This window comes from Megalobrama amblycephala, linkage group LG17, assembly GCF_018812025.1.
Source record: "Megalobrama amblycephala isolate DHTTF-2021 linkage group LG17, ASM1881202v1, whole genome shotgun sequence".
Classification (NCBI taxonomy): Eukaryota; Metazoa; Chordata; class Actinopteri; order Cypriniformes; family Xenocyprididae; genus Megalobrama; species Megalobrama amblycephala.
Genome location: NC_063060.1, coordinates 15,278,118 through 15,288,925, shown reverse-complemented (window position 1 = coordinate 15,288,925; position 10,808 = coordinate 15,278,118). Strand labels below are relative to the sequence as shown.

At 35.9% G+C, this 10,808-nt stretch overlaps 1 pseudogene; it reads left to right on the top strand.

The window, feature by feature from the left end:
- Positions 1-1,984: 1,984 nt before the first annotated feature.
- Positions 1,985-9,709, top strand: LOC125251878 (annotated as a pseudogene).
- The last annotated feature ends 1,099 nt before the right edge of the window (positions 9,710-10,808 follow it).

Genomic DNA, 10,808 nt, shown 5'->3' with positions numbered 1-10,808 from the left:
AACACTTAGGCTATGGGGAAATGGCACTAACACATGTTAAAGATTTGTTTTAGTATTATATTATTATACTATAGGACTTATTCACTAAGTCCTCAATAACTTATGAATTAGGAATATATGCATATGTAGTCTAACACGTCCAAGTGCATTTATAACCTAAATATTAATCAATAAAATGTCATTTAAAAGCTAGCTAAACTTAGTGATAAATGTCTGTTGCGATGTTTAATAAGAAAAATAAACGTAATTTGGTTTAAATACATAGCTAGTAGGCTAGCCTATATATAACCAAATTATGTTTATTTTCCCTAACTGTGATAAATGAAGTGTAGGCTACAGGTAAAAATCTCTTTCTGTATTTTCCTCTCTAATAAAAGTATCACGCAGACCCTTTTGTGCAAATATTCTCTGTAGGTTATTTGGAAAACATTGTGAACGACAATAAGAGAGTTAAATATAAAGCATGAATTGTGAAACATGCAAACACTGATGGGTTTATAAGATAAACGATTTACAATAACTTAATAATTAATCTATATCGGACCAATATTTGTTTGCATTTTCAGAATGTTGTTTATATATTTACAGTAAATGATTGTGTGCACCTTAAAGAGTAAATTCATTATTGCGTGACTTTAAAGCAAGTTATCATGACAATGACGAAACACGTACTCGTTTATCAGTATCGTATATCACGTATATAAAGCATCATTAATCAAGATTAATAAATGTTGAAAGAATGAAATTCGGTAATAATGACAAAGAAATAACCAAGCTGTTCTAGCATACGTGTGAAATCCAAAATAACGCGAGAGATGATTTGAATCACGTGAGTTGGACGATTGATCACATGATCCAGTCACAACAAACGCGCACACTGGGAGGAGTTTATGCCAAAATCACATTAATCTAACGAAAGGCCATAAAAGTGTTTTGGGATTTTTATTTTACGAGGTTTTCTTTGCGGATCCTTAGTTTGGTTTTAATGCAATTAACATTGTTTTTAATGGCATTGGAATAAATTATCACGTAAAAACTGATGGCCCAGTAACAACTATCGTAAGTAGCCTACGGACCTGCGCTGATGTTACTGCTACTGACACTATTGTAACAAGACTTTCCATATAACCAGCAGAACTCTGACATTATTCTGAGTAAATCAATGTATGATTTAGCTGCTGGAAATGCCAGCAGTAAGTAAATGGGTAATTCAGTAATAATATGTCCGTATCGGCCGAGCTCCAAGGGTCCTAGACTTAAATTTGATATCAATTAACTCACAATATTCAATATACAATGTTCACAATCAAACCAAGTGCACAGTAACTCTCAAACAAACCAATAACTTAAATTGTATAAAAAGAGCAAGTCACTGAAGAAGATACACGTACGAGTTAAACCAGTAAGTTGTTAACAATATAAGACTGCTCACACAAAATGTCAAAATGACATTGTGATGATTTCAGATGAGATGTTTGAACATAGAATTTTAAATATGAAACTGCTAAGAAATGTTACTTGAGTAAATGTCTTAATATACCTTATTTTGTTTTATTACCAACATTTGTTTCTGTACTTACATTTACTTATTTTGTGTAAATATTTTATCATTTCATTTTGTGAAGTATGCTATTAAACAATGTTAAAAAAAAAAAGTGTGGAAAATATAAATGTAAATGCATAAAGACTGATAGTCTCTATCAAAATAAAAACAGGTTATGTAAATAACGGTATGCTTGCCTTGTGTAAATTCAATTACTTTTTTGTGTTTTCCTTAGGCCTGACACCTTTAGTGCAATTCACCTGTAAACTCTGAATAGATTTATCATCCTACAAGTGAAGAAGTGTATCCAGTCAACCAGGAAAAATTAGGTGTAACAACTGGGATCTTCATAGCATAATACTGTTAAGTTGCTGTTTATTAAAGAGGAGACTGAAGACATGAGCGATCCAGAACCATCGCAAATAAAAAATGAAGATAACAATGAGGAAGAAAAAGGTTTGTGTCCAATCTTGATTCATTTGTTGGCTGCTGAAGAATGCAGTCACCAGATAAATTATGTAGTGACACGAAAGAAAATCATAATGCACGCAAAATGAAAGTTGCATTAAAACTGATAAACGTTATCATAACCAAGTAGATCGAAATGAGTTGATCGAATTGAGTTTTGACAATATAATTTATTCATTTTAGCAGAAGAAACAGAGGAAAGTCAAGAACTGAATGAAGCGGCATGTAACCGTGAATCAGACCATCAGTATCAGAAATCTCAGCATTTGACAGCTGGAGAAAAATCATTCAGTTCATCACAGAACATTGACAAAGAAAGAACTAAGAGAACAGAAGCCAGGCCATTCACATGCCTTCAGTGCGGGAAGACTTTTAAACGGGCCACGGATGTCAAAGGTCACCTGCGGTATCACTCTGGCGAAAGGCCATTTACATGTGATCAGTGCGGTAAGAAATTTATTTTGGCGTCACACTTAAAAACGCACCTGTCAATTCATTCAAACGAGAAGCCTTTCTTGTGTTCTATCTGTGGCAAGAGTTTTTCACGCCTCTGCACTTTCAAAGATCATGAGAATATACACACCGGTGTGAGAGATCACGTGTGCTCTGAGTGCGGCAGCGCCTTCATTACAGCCAATGCCTTGAAAATGCATCAGCGAGTTCATACCGGAGAAAAACCGTACAAATGTTCACATTGCGGAAGGAGTTTCAGTCATTCGGGAGCCCTGAAGAGACATGAGCGAGTGCACACTGGAGAAAGGCCGTATCACTGCCCTCTCTGTGGGAGGAAATTCACCCAATCCAGCAATCTGCTGACTCACGTGAAAAGACATTGTCCAAAGTCACGGTGATCAAAGTGCAAATGAGGACGAACTGACATTCGGAAAGAAATACAAGAATCACAGACAGAAAAACTCCAGATATGCCATTAGTCGAGAATGAACCTGTTACAATAGCCATTGTGGTCACATAATTTTTATATTTCTGATTACATGTTCTTGATTATTTCTGATTAAACTCATGAAGGAATTATTATGCCTGATTAACTAAACCTAAAATTTTGATAGGTGTTTTTGATAGTCAACAGAAACATTGATGGGTCTCTGCATGATCAATGACACTTTTACTAGCATAACATAAAACAGTTTTTAAAACATATTTAAAAAAGCACGTCACACCGCAGGACAGTCAAGTCACCTTAATGTATAGTGCTTTATACAATACATATTGTTTCAAAGAGGCTTTACAGTGATAAACAAGAAAATAATGATTCAATAGTTGTTTTCATCCACCTATTTTTATGCGCATATCATGTTGTGGCAAATTTGATGTTTCGTCAGTTCTTGTCTCAAAGAAAACTCTCAGAGTCGAATGTCCAGGTCCCAGGAGTTTAACTTTATTGACAAGCAACAAAGTGAGATGCCAGCTCCACATCTAAATCTCTCTAGCAAGGGCACAGTTTTTAGACATTTTTCTTATCTGTTAAAACAGTGTAAGATCCACCCCTACAGTTCTTTTCCATGATCTCATTTACAGGTGCTCTTCTCCTTTTCTCTTCCTGGAGTCTCCCAAGTACTCCCCAACATTTTTACCACAGTCACTTCACCAATTAAACTGCAGGTGTTGCTTATGCAAGTGATAATTCTCTTGGTAAGGGTGGCCGACTGCTAACTAGTCTACATTTTTTGACTTAGGCTACGTCCACACGAAGCCAGAGTATACCCTATCCGATCTTTTTTTTTCCTCGTCTCAATAAATATCTGCGTTCACACGAAACAATTGAAACGACTCAAAACGATGTAGTATACGAGCCCGATCTCATGAAAATGCGTATCAATAAAACGAGTGTACAATGGCATGGAATGTATATGCCAATACGAGTTTTGGCGAGCATATGATACGCAGTTTTTTGCGTGCATTATGGCGTATTATACGCACAACTCATTTTGGAGTATATATTCTACGAGATTACACACACATACTATTGATACGCATTCTCATGTGATCGTGTAGGGTATACATACCAGTATGTGGCGCTGTAATTCTGCCACAGCGATACACTTAAAACAGCGAATAAGACTTGGAGCATGCGCATAAACCTTGCACACTGTATACAAACTTTAGTAAAGCTTTGAAATAATGCTTTATTTTGGCTCAGTAGCTTCTGCAGCACGAACACAAGCATCTAGAGTCTGCTATTGTTGTTGCTGTTTTGTGCTGTTTTGTGCTGTTAGCAGCGTCTGACTAGGGTCGAAACGTGGGGTGATGACATCATCGTTTCACAAAATATAGGCCTACGGATAGGCAGTCCACACGAAAACACAAAGGCGCCGTTTTCAGATTTATCCACTCTGGGACCCCCTCAAAAAATAGTGGTTTCACCTTCCAAAAATGCTGGATCCGTGTGGAGGAAATGCCTATCCAAAACAAAATTTGTGTGTATACACAGAAACGTGTCTCCGTGTGGACGGGGCCTTAATCTCTTGTGGTGGAATTCTGCCAAATGATGGTCAACCCTTTTCCCATAGGAAAAATTAAACATTGTATCAAAAACAATCAACACTCCCCAGAGGCAAGAAGCCTTCACATGACACCCCTAATATTGATCTTATTCATTTCACAGCTATCTGTTGTCTGGTGGAAAATTACCAGCAAAATATGCTTAGTGACCAAGTTAACTTCTCAGACACATCTGACCCTTAAAGTCACATAGGCCAAGAGGCCTCAAAACACTTTTAGCTTTTATAGTAAGCAAATCAGTTCTACAATTGTTTTCTATAAGATAGATAAAATACTCTGTCAATCACAGAAAAAAATGGGATATGCATAAATTCTACAAATGTGCATACAAAAATGTATGCGCTCAATTGAGGATGATTTCTTTTTTATCGATATGGATAAACTATGATGGAATTTACTGAATAAATCCCTCGATGTTCAACACAAATCTGGACTAACCAGTGGATCATTGCACAGAATCTCAAATGTTGGTTTTAAATTCTGAAATGCCTGAGCCAATGTCTGTTATCAGAATCATTTGGTATAATGACCTCCCAGAAGCACACGATTGCATTCACAAACACCAGCATCCAAAAGCAAGATAACATGAAAGTGTTTATTGTTTTTCAATAGGCTTGTTTGACTTGAAGCAGCACTGCACAGGTTGATCGGTGTATGACATCAAAATACCGCAAGAGTGATCAGAGAGCAGACTGCTCTGTATGCCTTTAAAATCACTTCTGCGGTTCTGGTACCATACAGTAAAACACAATGGAAGGGAATGCTGGGGCCAATTTGTTAAGGTTAAAATACTCATTGTTTCAATGGTAGAACCACAAGACATAGACATCCATGTAACATGTAACTACCTACTAACTGTACCTTTTCAGTGTAACAACAGCCTAAATCGAATGTATACATTATTTTTTAACAGCTTTACATAATTTTATTTATCATCTTTAAATAAAAGCGGAATTACAAAATAACCCTTAGAACATCAGCAACATCAACAACTTGATGAAGTCCAGATGTGAACAGAACATCTGATGAGTTGTTTACACCAATAATTCAATCTGTATGGACCTTTTTCATCTTCTTTCTCTTTTGAAAAGTGGAAAGACAATAGTGGGTTTTGTTTGTTGGAGCAAATGGGAATGGGGAAAATATACTATTTGCTGTGGTCTCCCATTCCATCCTATTAAAAAATCAAACAATTAAAGAAGAAGCATTAAACAATGAGGAATGCAGTTTTTATTTTTATCCAAATGAGTGAAAAACACCACAAATAAGAAAAAGTTCTTAGTTTACTGATATAATAAAAGACTTCAAAACAAATTAACCTGAACACATGATTTATATCAAAAGGTCATATATATACAAAGAGGTGTGACGTCCCACCACTGAATTCCCATGAATGAGCTGAGAGAAGGCTGGAATCCATGCAGGCTCAACATTTTCAGTGGCTTTTGTATTTCCTCTTAAATAGTCTTTCTGATGGTGTTCTCGTAAGGCTTTTAGGTTTGATTCAGCTTTATACTTCATGTTCATCAGCACCAGCCAATTCATTAAACTTTCCAGGTAGTTCCAGATTTGTCCACTGGTGGGCAGCGTAGAGACAGGTGATGATTTCACATTCTCATTCTGGAACATGCACTGCCTCAACAGGCATTTTAAATTTAAATGATAATTTATTTATATTTATTGATATGTATTTATTTGTATTTAATAATAGTGTAAGAGCCACAAGTTCTTTATTTCTTTATATAGATGGAGATTTAATCACTTTGAATGGAAACAGTGTAATATTGAATTATTTGTAAATATATATATATATATATATATATATATATATATATATATATATATATATATATATATATATATATTTGAAATATAAGATTGGAACAATACAGTTTTTATTTATTTATTTATTTATTTATTTTTTATGTTTTTTGGTTCATAACAATTTTCAAAAGTCAGTATGGCAACCATAATAAACCACAGAATAAATAGGCATATTTAATCACAATTGAAAGTTTTGTTCCAAACTAGTTTTGGACTAGTAAAACTCCACTGTTGTGACTGTGTTGAACTCAATGAATTGCTATTCAGTTCCATTTCCTGTGATTCCAATTCAAATTCCATATTAACATTCCATATGGTAAAATCAATTCAAATGTACAATTATGGATTAGTTAAAACATATACAGTACAGTCATGGTCAGTATTATTCAATCAAAGAAGGCTGTGAAAATAAATCTGCATTGTTTATCCTTTTTATATTTCATTAAAAAACAGACAAAAATCTAACCTTTCATTGAAGTAAAAATGAATGTGGTGGTGGGGGGTGATCACATTATGAAATAAATGTGTTTCTTTAATACACGTTGACCAGAATTATTGGCACCCCTACAAATTCTTAGGAGTAAAATATCTCTAAGATATATTCCCCCTTCATATTTACATTTTTAGCACACCAGGGTGACTAGGAACATGAAACTATCCAGCCATGACTTCCTGTTTCACAGGAAACGCAAAGGCCAAATTCCCTGAATCATCCACCACGAGAAAAACTTCAGAATATAGTTCTGATGTGCAGCAAAAGATTGTTGAGCTTCACAAAATAGAAAGTCACTGTAAGAAAATAGCTAAAGCTTTGAAAATTTCCATTTCCACCATCAGGGCAATAATTAAGAAGTTCCAGTCAACAGGAAATGTTATGAATCTGGAAGAGGTATCTATATTGTCTTAATGCAAGGCAAGGAGGATAGTTGACCCAAAACATAATCAGATGTTTACAAAAGTCCTAAAAGTAGACAAAGAGAACCCACTCAAACAAATGAGACAAAAATATACACTTTGTTGTTATTTATTTAGAAAAAATATCCAGTATTACAAATCTGTGAGTGTCAAAAGTATGTGAACTCTTGCTCTTAGTATCTGGTCTGTGTCTGTTTTTAACTACTGATCTATCCTGCACAACGACTTGAAGGAATTTTAGTCCATTCCTCGGTACAGAACAGCTTCAACTCTGGGATGTTGGTGGGTTTCCACATGAACTGCTTGCTTCAAGTCCTTCCATACCATTTCAACTGGATTAAGTCTGGACTTTGACTTGGCCATTCCAAAACATTAACTTTGTTCTTCTTTAACCATTCTTTGGTATAACGACTTGTGTGCTTGGGCTTGTTGTCTTGCTGCGTGACCAACTTTCTCTTGTACTTCAGTTCATGGACAGATGTCCTGACATTTTCCTTTAGAATTTGCTGGTATAATTCAGAATTAATTGTTCCATCAATGATGGCAATTTGTCCTGGCCCAGATGCAGCAAAACAGTCCAAAACCATGATACTACCACCACCATGTTTCACAGAGGGGATAAGGTTCTTATCCCCACAACATGTGTTTTTGGAAGTGAATCATGGTACAGACAAAGGAGATTTCTGAGGAACTCAGAAAAAGAGTTGTTGTTGCTCATCAGACTGGAAAAGGTTATAAACCATCTCTAAAGAGTTTGGAACCCACAAATCCACAGTCAGACAGGTTGTGTATATAAATGGAGGAAATTCAAGGAAATTGCTAACCTCCCAAGGTCGACCAACAAAGATCACTCCAAAAGCAAGGCACGACACAGTCTGTTAGGTCACAAAGGATCCCAGGGTAACTTCTAAGCAACTAAAGGCCTCTTTCACGTTGACTGGTGTTAATGTTCATGAGTCCACAATCAGGAGATCACTGAACAACCATGTTGTGCATGGCAAAGTTGCAAGGAGAAAGTCACTGCTCTCCAAAAAGAACATTGCTGCCTGTCTGCATTTTGCTAAAGATCATGTGGACAAGCAGATGGCTATTGGAAAATGGAAATGTTTTCTTTTATTGGAAATGTTTTGTTGACAGATGAGACAAAAATAGAATTTTTGGTTTAACTGCTAATACTTTTGCCACACAGATATGTAATAATGGATATTTTTTCTCAATAAATAATTGACAAAGTATATACTGTATGTTTGTCTCATTTGTTTGATTGGGTTCTCTTTGTCTACTTTTAGAACTTTTGTGAAGATCTGATGATCTTTTGGGTCATATTTTTACAGAAATATAGAAAATTCTAAAGGGTTCACAACCATTCAAGCAGAGCTGTTGAATTAAATACACTAAAACTGCACTCATTCAGGGACATGCATTTATTGCATGGACGCAGAACATAATGGTTTTTTTTTTTTTTTTTTTTTTTTTTTTTTTCATGCACATGCACATTTCAGCTGAATGATAACAAACCCTCTTTAATGCTGAATGTATGAAGCAAACAGTTTGCTGAAAATATCCACAACTTAACAACAACACTGAAATAGGAGCATGAAGTTTATCAATCAATCCTGAATCCTGAACTTGTCAGGCCAACACTCCAACACCAAACCCAAAGGAGTCATGCTTAACTGTGGAGGAACAGTGCTTAATCGCTCTGCGCTTTTCCGCATGTGGGACTTTCTACCAAATAATTGGTGACAATATGGGAGTGAGAAAAGCAACTGTGAGTAATGTGGTGAAGGCTATGTCAGTAGCACTGGGCAGTCTGATCAATCAATTTGTTTCTTTTCCCAAGGATGACCAGACAGCTCAGACTATGCACAAGTTTTTTCAAATGGGGACCATGCCTAGCACTATTGGTGCTATTGATTGTAGTCATGTGCATATCCAAAAACCTTGTGAAAGGGAGTGGGAGTATGTCAATCGAAAGGGGAGGCACAGCATCAACATCCAACTTGTAGGCAACGCCGACCTCATAATAACCAACTGTGTTGTGAAATGGCCAGGGTCTGTTCATGATGCATGTATTCTACAGCGCGTATCCACTCTTACCATGGCTAATGACCCCTTTTTCAGTTGCAAACACACCTGAGCAGGCACGCTTCAACTCCTCACTTTGCAAAACAAGATGCCATTGAACGCTTAAATGGAGTCCTGAAGAGACGGTTTGCGTGGCTTAACAACTTGCGAGTACAACCCAAGGTGGCATGCAACATAATCCTTGCCTGTATTGTTTTGAATTACATCGCCACCAGGCGTCATGTCCCTCTTGATGACAATTTTGATGGGCCTGAGCCTGATGTAGAACCAGAACAACCACCAATATTCTTACCTAATGAAGGACACACTGGACATGCAATTAGAGATGCAATTGTGAGAAATTACTTTTAGCTAGGCTACTGAATATATTTGTTGTTATTGCCATTAATATACTGTGGAATTATAGAGCTGTGAGCAACAGTGACATTTATTTGACAGCTAATAGATTTTTTGTTTGTTTGTTTTTGTTGTTTACCATATCTTTTGAAAAACTGGGCCCTGGAAATCTTGTTTAGATACATGGCATCACATATTCTATCAAATACCAACAGATAAAAAATCAAAACCTGACCGCCTCTGCTACAAATCTAGTAATGGGCCATGGTTGGATCTTTCATCAGGACAATGATCCAAAACAAACATCAAAATCAACACAAAAATGGGTCACTGAGCACAAAATGAAGCTTCTGCCATGGCCATCCCATTCCCCTGACCTGAACCTTATAGAAAACTGAAGATGAGAGTGTATCAACATGGATCTGGAAAGATTCTGTATGGAGGAATGGTCTCTGATCTCCAAACTCATGAGGCATTATAGAGAGAGAAGACTCAGAGCTGTTATTTTAGCAAAAGAAGGTTGCATAAAGCATTGAATAAAAGGATGCCATTAATTGTGGCCAATGTGCATTATACATACACTGTAAAAAATGACCGTGATTTTAACAGTAAAAGACTGTAAAAATGCTGCGGTGAAAAACTATCAATTGGTTTACAGAAAGTTTACGTACTATATACGGTGAATAACTGTAATAGATCTAACGGTACATTTAATGTAAATTTACGGTAAAATACCGTTAAATTCACAGTTTTTGGAAGTGAAAAATAACAATTCATTGTAAAATTTACAGTGAAAAACCGTAAATTGACATTCCCACAATTCCCTGCGTGACACTTCACATTTGATATATTTTCGTTGAAATAACTCCTTCTTAGTTTTTCTCATTTTTTTCATCATGTGACTCTTATCACCACTGTGTTTGGTGACTGTCAGTGTATTATAAAGGTAAAAAACAGATATTAGTACTTCATTAGGTTGGTAAATTAACATTATATCAGTTAATCAAAAACGTTATTTTACCGTAAATTTAACAGATTTTTTTTTACGTTGCTACTGTATTTTTTACGGTAAAGTTCTGGCAACCACAGCTGCCGGTTTTTTACCGTAAATTTT